General features: G+C 30.1%; 1 long non-coding RNA gene across 1 annotated transcript; it reads right to left on the bottom strand.

The window, feature by feature from the left end:
• Positions 1-203: 203 nt before the first annotated feature.
• LOC147407251 (uncharacterized) lies at positions 204-6,314 on the bottom strand. The gene is made up of 2 exons (XR_015175811.1): positions 6,113-6,314; positions 204-611 (listed from the first exon to the last, which is right to left on the bottom strand). It is a non-coding gene; the product is annotated as an uncharacterized LOC147407251 (long non-coding RNA).
• Positions 6,315-9,197: the final 2,883 nt, after the last annotated feature.

Raw genomic sequence — 9,197 nt, 5'->3', positions numbered from 1 at the left:
ACCATCTTAGGATTATTGTACTTAATTATTCAAATTATCAATCCTCGATTTACTACTATCTCCCTTAATTGTCTGCCGATCCAAGCGTGAATTAAGGTTTCTCTATTCAAGAGTGTCAGAATAGCGAGATACTAAAGCAATTCAACAAGACTTAAATACTTTTTATCTCTACACACACACACACAACAAAAAAAAAAAAAACATCCACTTAAGGCTTAACTAGATTAATTACAAAAATTTCCTACTTAATACATGGTTTGGAATCTTGGGATTTGTATCCAAGTAGAGAAAGAAAGGGGTAAAAGAGACATTAGAAAATTTAGGGAAAAAAGTCAAGAAAGGGGACATGGATGAGGGAATAGCTAGGGATTGCTTCAAAAATTGGGGTAACGCGGTGCAATAAGACTAAATGCACCGCCTCAGCAAAGCTAAGGATGAAATCTACTGCCAATTTCACTAGTAACATACATGTTTTGAATCTCTGAATCATCCTCACTTTCAGCCTTCCTGTTTCCGCATCTCTCTGTCTCTCCAATCAAAGTATTCAGGATTATATACTATACGTACCGTTACAGCTCTTGTTGACCTTTACAACACCCCAAGAGCCGTTTCTCTCTCTCTCTTATCCGATTGGGTTGAAAAAAAAAAAAAGGATAACATTGAAGACATGGCAATTCCGCGTCTTCCAATCATGATTCTTTCCAAACATATAATTAAGGGTAAATTACTCTTTCACGCCCTATGATTTGGTGTAATTTCCTGTTGACCCCGTAATGTTCTGTTAATTACATTTACCTTGCCTAATTAAAGTTATCAAATGGTTTCACTCACCTACACCCTTTCTATCTATTTTCCGTCAAGAAAACGGTCGTTTAACAATGTTTGTTTGTGTTTTTTTTTTTTTTTTTAAATAAAGATTCTTTTACCCTTTTTTAATGGTTGATGAGCAGAAAGGAATCTTCAAAATTCCATTATAAAAGTTGAGAAGGTAAAAACCATCAAAATAGAGTTTTATTCAGCATTTTAATTTTGATGTTTGTCAATAAAAAAATATAAATTACTGAGGGTTAAAACGGTAAAATAACATTGGAACATTAACACCGACAATAAGACCATACCTATCCATAAAGGGCAATAATGCCTATATTTAATTCATTAAAGAATAATTTAGATACGGATAATGCCTATATTTAATTCATTAAAGAATAATTTAGATACGGATTTTTAAATTCACGACGGGCCTCAATCGTTTGTTAATGAATCCAACAAAATCCAAAGGGAAGAAATTGATTGTACATACAAAGAGGTTGAAGAGCAACAACAGATTTACATATAATTAGGAAGGTACTACTTTTAGGCAAACCGATTTTGAAGTTACAATCCCCCCTCCCCCCTTAAGATTAAAAAATAAATAAATAAATTTCTAAGAGATCATGCAATCAATTTTCTTTTAAAATATTATATATATATATATATATAGAAATTACATAGGTCATGAAGGGTGTAAATGAGTACCAAGTTACTTGATTAGCCGGTCTATTGAAATCCAATTAATTGGCTTTGGGTCCCCTTGTCATGGACTCGAACATTATTCAATTTCATTTTGAGTAGCCATCTTAAGAATTGAGTCTCACAGGTGGATTTATTTAATTTTTAAGGACATTAAAAATATAATTAAGTATTAATCAAGATAATTTAACGTAAATATAATTTAACTAAAATTAGAATCTAAAGACAATGTGATTGTTATGGTTAAATCCCAAACCACAAACAAAAACTCGATTATTGAAATTAATCCCTTCTAATACCAAAGCAATCAATCTCAACAACCAAACCCCAAATATGTGTTGTAAAGCAAATGTAAGTAATAATAAAGAGAGTAGAGAAATGAATACAATCACAATATAAGATATATGTAGTTCACCTACAATGAGACTACATCTAAAGATAACCTGATAAGTAGAAATCCACTACTCAATGAAGAAATTACAAGTACGGAGGTTTATATTTTTTTCCAACTCTCCGGTGAAATCCACCAAATTTCTACATCCAACTTTAGTAAGAACTCAAACAAAAAATCAATCTACTCCCGTTGTCGTAAACCCGCAATAACAATTTATAAATCAACTTCAAGTACCTAAAGTTTCTAGACTTTACAAGAGAAAAAGAAATGCATACATAGAAACTCAATGTTTCCTCACACTCTCTAACAAAAAGAAAATCTCCTTTTAGAGAAATCTATTTTATGGACAACAACTACTATCTAAAAATCCCTTTTGTTTCTCATAAACTAATGAAATAACACTACTTAAAATACCCTTGGATAAAATCATTAACCTTAAGAAACAAAAGAATAGTGATTTTATATTACCAAATCCACTAGTAATATTTTATTTTTTATTTTTAACTTTTGATCTTTACTTTTGTACTTAAATCTAATATAATTAGGATCATTTTAATCAAAAACTAAGAAAACCACATCCCAAATCTCTAAAATCGTGTTTGTTAGTTTTCAAAATTATAAAAATATCATTTTTACTATGTAATCTACAAAATCAACCTCAATTAATATTTTAAATTACAAATAACTCCTTCAAATACAAATGTGTTTGCACATGCAACCTTCTATAGTTTACTATTATAATAAGGGAAAAGTGAGTAGAATTGTAGAAGTGAATCAATACCAAAATTTGGATTCTAAAAATGCTCCTGTATTTAAATTTAATATAATTAGGGTCATTTTGGTCAAAAAAAATTAATGGTCTATTTGTTATAGATTTCAACTTTTACTTCAAAATTTTGTGTCTAAGAGAAGCAGAAACTCAAAGTCTAAGAAACTACATCAAGGAGAATCTTGTGTTGTTACAAAAGCTGAAGAAAAAGTAGTAGACAAGATAAAACAAATTAATTATGTTGTTTGATTGATGAGTTAAGAAGAATGAGGTGTAAAATTGTCATTTCAGCTCTATATATTTTTCGTTGTTGGCTTCTCAAAGTGATTCGCACCCAAAAGCAAATTCAATAAGACTTTTCAAAAACGTAATCTTAGGTTTCACGCAAAAACTATTGAAATAGAAATTGCTACCGACAAACATGTTTTTTTTTTTTTTTTTCCGGTTCAAAGCTCAAAAAGTCATAACAAACAAACCTTCAGAAAACAACAATCTTGGGTCGCTAAAATAATGTTGGTTAGTTATCAAAATTACAAAAATATCATTTTTATTATGTAATCTTCAAAATTATTCCCAATTAATATTTTAAATTACAAATAGCCCCTTTAAATCCGTGTGTGTTTGCACATGCCGCCTTCATGTTTTATATTAATGTCATTTCATATTCCACGATCTTTCTCGATTTCAACTAAAATTAAATGCCCCATCTTTTTTATTTAAAAAGTAAGATTCAACATAAAGAGAAGGAAAAGTAAAATAGCGACACCCATTAATGCAGGTCATCAAACTTTTTGGAGAGATTGCACCAAAATAAATTAAAGACTGAAATGATGATGATAACCTTGGGATTGGACTCTTCTTTCTATAAAAAAAATAATAATGCTCTTGTTTGTATTCTTTTAATGGAATCAAACTATCGATATAATATTTTCCTAGAAATAAAATATGCGGTGGACTACTAATTAACTTTTAAAAAGGGATACCGCTTAACAAAGAAATATCCAATCGATAGCAAACATATTAATTAAAAAAGAACCAATAATATAAACAAATTTTTTAATGAGTTTATCATATTCGCCACTACATTGAAATAAAGAGTAAAAGTGAAGAACAGCTAATAAACAAGCTAGAAAATATCCCTCTCAATTATTGAATTGCCTTCTAACATAGAAAGTCATGATGATCTGAGGCCCTTACCACAGAACCATAGATCATTTGCCTTGGGATACACAAGAAAAGTATTATGATTTTATATATCCCGAGACAAATGATCTATGATTCAGTGATGACGTAAGGGGGGGGGGGTTTCAGAAAATCATTATTCAAAATAATTGAAAATTAACTACAAAGGGATTAAGACAAGATTCAAAACGAGAGATTAAGATGAGGTTAAATAAATTAAAATTAATTTCTTACCGAAGATAAAGAGTTTGAAGATGATTGATCCTAGGATGAAAAATGAAGGATTTTTAGTTACACAAATTGAAGATGAAGGTATTTAAGCTATTTAATTAGTGGTAGTGTAGAAAGGAAGAACAAAGTCAATGGGGTCATGTATCCAATTTGAAAAAAAAATAGGGGTATCTCAAGTATCCATTGCACATTGAGGGGGCATGTCATCGATTTGAAAACAAAGGGGCATCTCAAATATTCATCAAAAATTTGAGGGGGCTAACAAGGTCAAAATGGGTGTGCCATTGCTTAGAAAACACATGTGGTATCTCAAATATTAAACAAATAGAATTCTAATAAATCTTATAACAGTCCATAGAGGGTCATTGCCAATGACGATGTCCACAATGAAGTTAGTATTGATCATGTTTACTGGTTTATTGGATAACAACTGATCATCTGATTTTTTAATTTATTTTTAATTTTTAATTTTATTATTATTATTATTTATTGAGTGTGTGTGTGTGTGTGTGTGTGTGTGATCTACCAAATTTCAATCGAAGCCTACACCACATCCATTTGAGTTGTCCTTTTTGCTCTTCTACCCTTTGAGATACATCATTTTCTTGTGCAAGTACTCACAATAAAATTATTTACCTCATCAAATACACATGATGACAAAGCAAAAAACGACTTTTCATCGAGAATTATATTTTTGGAGGCAATTGATTTCAGAAAATTCATATTGATTGTTAATCATTATAAGATTGAGGGAGGGTGTAAGAGTATTAAGTAATAAAGTTGAGACATTTGGTAGGTAGACCTATCTATTGCAATTTTATTACAAAAACTTCCTCACTTCATCAAGTTTGTGACTTAAACAAATCTTACTTTATGAATCAAACTAGCATGACCAACTTAGTAAGATATCAAACCTCATTAAATTGTTGGGCCCACATAAATTAGCAATCCAACACAACATTTTTCTAGATTTCATGGAAAAGTTTATATTCAACGAAAAAAATTATATATATATATTGACTCTCAAATTTAAAATTAAAATTTAACGATGAAAATTGACTCTCTTTTTTTTTTCAATATCTTAGAATTGTCTTTTATAACCTATAGCATTAAGTCATGCTTTTGGATGCCACAAATTGAAGTGGTTAGAATCCACTCCAAAGTATGTTAAGTAAAAAATTAACACTATAAATTTGAATTTTAAGAATTGGATCCTCACTACAAGGTTTATTAGGTAACAAACTTGATAAAGTAAGCTTTGATAGATAACAAACTGAATAAAGTAAGATTGCTTTGGAGTTGGCAGAACAACTATATAATAAAAATGCAACTGTAATGTCTGTCGTGTAAATCTCTTTATGAGGTAATGGTATAAGGTGTCATAATCTGATACGTCCCTTCATAATTATGATTAGATCAAATAGTCATATATTTATCAAATCATCTATTTCTTATATATACCATCTTAGGATTATTGTACTTAATTATTCAAATTATCAATCCTCGATTTACTACTATCTCCCTTAATTGCCTACCGATCCAAGCGTGAATTAAGGTTTCTCTATCAAAGAGTGTCAGAATAGCGAGATACTAAAGCAATTCAACAAGACTTAAATACTTTTTATCTCTACACACACACACAACAAAAAAAAAAACATCCACTTAAGGCTTAACTACATTAATTACAAAAATTTCCTACTTAATACATGGTTTGGAATCTTGGGATTTGTATCCAAGTAGAGCAAGAAAGGGGTAAAAGAGACATTAGAAAATTTAGGGAAAAAAGTCAAGAAAAGGGACATGGACGAGGGAATAGCTAGGGATTGCTTCAAAAATTGGGGAAGCGCATTGCAATAAGACTAAATGCACCGCCTCAGCAAAGCTAAGGATGAAATCTACTGAAAATTTCACTAGTAACATACATGTTTTGAATCTCTGAATCATCCTCACTTTCAGCCTTCCTGTTTCCGCATCTCTCTGTCTCTCCAATCAAAGTATTCAGGATTATATACTATACGTACCGTTACAGCTCTTGTTGACCTTTACAACACCCCAAGAGCCGTTTCTCTCTCTCTCTTATCCGATTGGGTTGGAAAAAAAAAAAAAGGATAACATTGAAGACATGGCAATTCCGCGTCTTCCAATCATGATTCTTTCCAAACATATAATTAAGGGTAAATTACTCTTTCACGCCCTATGATTTGGAGTAATTTCCTGTTGACCCCGTAATGTTCTGTTAATTACATTTACCTTGCCTAATTAAAGTTATCAAATGGTTTCACTCACCTACACCCTTTCTATCTATTTTCCGTCAAGAAAACGGTCGTTTAACAATGTTTGTTTGTGTTTTTTTTTTTTTTTAAATAAAGATTCTTTTACCCTTTTTTAATAGTTGATGAGCAGAAAGGAATCTTCAAAATTCCATTATAAAAGTTGAGAAGGTAAAAACCATCAAAATAGAGTTTTATTCAGCATTTTAATTTTGATGTTTGTCAATAAAAAAATATAAATTACTGAGGGTTAAAACGGTAAAATAACATTGGAACATTAACACCGACAATAAGACCATACCTATCCATAAAGGGCAATAATGCCTATATTTAATTCATTAAAGAATAATTTAGATACGGATAATGCCTATATTTAATTCATTAAAGAATAATTTAGATACGGATTTTTAAATTCACGACGGGCCTCAATCGTTTGTTAATGAATCCAACAAAATCCAAAGGGAAGAAATTCATTGTACACACAAAGAGGTTGAAGAACAACAACAGATTTACATATAATTAGGAAGGTACTGCTTTTAGGTAAACCGATTTTGAAGTTACAATCCCCCTCCCCCCTCCAGATTAAAAATAAATAAATAAATTTTTAAGAGATCATGCAATCAATTTTCTTTTAAAATATTTAATATATATATATATATATGGGTCACGTTATTACGACCCTCTTTTGGACCCCCTTTGCGACACACCTTTTTGTCTTATATGGGCAAAAATGTTTGGAATGGGCTGATTTTTTGTGAGGATGATCTCTTTGGTGAGGGGATCATCCTGGCAAAAAATCATCCCATTCCAAAACTTCTAGACCGTCCGATTTTTGTTGAAAAATTATAGACCGTCCAATTTTTGTAAATCAATTTTGATGGGGTTAGAAGTTTTGGAATGGGATGATTTTTGCCAGGATGATCCCCTCATCACAGAGATCATCCTCACAAAAAATCAGCCCATTCCAAACATTTTTTCCCATATAAGACAAAAAGGTGTGTCGCAAAGGGGGTCCAAAAGGGGGTCGTAATAACGTGACCCTATATATATATATATATATAGAAATTACATAGGTTATGAAAGGTGTAAATGAGTACCAAGTTACTTGATTAGCCGGTCTATTGAAATCCAATTAATTGGCTTTGGGTCCCCTTGTCATGGACTCGAACATTATTCAATTTCATTTTGAGTAGCCATCTTAAGAATTGAGTCTCACAGGTGGATTTATTTAATTTTTAAGGACATTAAAAATATAATTAAGTATTAATCAAGATAATTTAACTAAAATATAATTTAACTAAAATTAGAATCTAAAGATAATGTGATTGTTATGGTTAAATCCCAAACCACAAACAAAAACTCGATTATTGAAATTAATCCCTTCTAATACCAAAGCAATCAATCTCAACAACCAAACCCCAAATATGTATTGCAAAGCAAATATAAGTAATAATAAAGAGAGTAGAGAAATGAATACAATCACAATATAAGATATATGTAGTTCACCTACAATGGGACTACATCTAAAGATAACCTGATAAATAGAAATCCACTACTCAATGAAGAAATTACAAGTATGAAGGTTTATATTTATCTCCAACTCTCCAGTGAAATCTACCAAATTTCTACATCCAACTTTAGTAAGAACTCAAACAAAAAAATCAATCTACTCCCGTTGTCGTAAACCCGCAACAACAATTTATAAATCAACTTCAAGTACCTAAAGTTTCTAGGCTTTACAAGAGAAAAAGAAATACATACATAGAAACTCAATGTTTTCTCACACTCTCTAACAAAAAGAAAATCTCCTTTTAGAGAAATCTATTTTATGGACAACAACTACTATCTAAAAACCCCTTTTGTTTCTTATAAACTAATGAAATAACACTACTTAAAATACCCTTGGATAAAATCATTAACCTTAAGAAACAAAAGAATAGTGATTTTATATTACCAAATCCACTAGTAATATTTTATTTTTTATTTTTTATTTTTAACTTTTGATCTTTACTTTTGTACTTAAATCTAATATAATTAGGATCATTTTAATCAAAAACTAAGAAAACCACATCCCAAATCTCTAAAATCGTGTTTGTTAGTTTTCAAAATTATAAAAATATCATTTTTTACTATGTAATCTACAAAATCAACCTCAATTAATATTTTAAATTACAAATAACTCCTTCAAATACAAATGTGTTTGCACATGCAACCTTCTATAGTTTACTATTATAATAAGAGAAAAGTGAGTAGAATTGTAGAAGTGAATCAATACCAAAATTTGGATTCTAAAAATGCTCCCACTTTTGTATTTAAATTTAATATAATTAGGGTCATTTTGGTCAAAAAAAATTAATGGTCTATTTGTTATAGATTTCAACTTTTACTTCAAGATTTTGTGTCTAAGAGAAGCAGAAACTCAAAGTCTAGGAAGCTACATCAAGGAGAATCTTGTGTTACAAAAGCTGAAGAAAAAGTAGTAGACAAGATAAAACAAATTAATTATGTTGTTTGATTGATGAGTTAAGAAGAATGAGGTGTAAAATTGTCATGTCAACTCTATATATTTTTCGTTGTTGGCTTCTCAAAGTGATTCGCACACAAAAGCAAATTCAATAAGACTTTTCAAAAACGTAATCTTAGGTTTCACGCAAAAGCTATTGAAATAGAAATTGCTACCGACAAACATGTTTTTTTTTTTTCCGGTTCAAAGCTCAAAAAGTCCTAACAAATAGACCTTCAGAAAACAACAATCTTGGGTCGCTAAAATAATGTTGGTTAGTTATCAAAATTACAAAAATATCATTTTTATTATGTAATCTTCAAAATTATTCCCAATTAA

The sequence above is a fragment of the Akebia trifoliata genome, chromosome 3 (assembly GCF_017979445.1).
Source record: "Akebia trifoliata isolate Shusen 1 chromosome 3, ASM1797944v1, whole genome shotgun sequence".
In the NCBI taxonomy this organism is placed as follows: Eukaryota; Viridiplantae; Streptophyta; class Magnoliopsida; order Ranunculales; family Lardizabalaceae; genus Akebia; species Akebia trifoliata.
The sequence above is the reverse complement of the archived record's forward strand: the minus strand, read 5'-3'. Positions and strand labels throughout refer to the sequence as shown.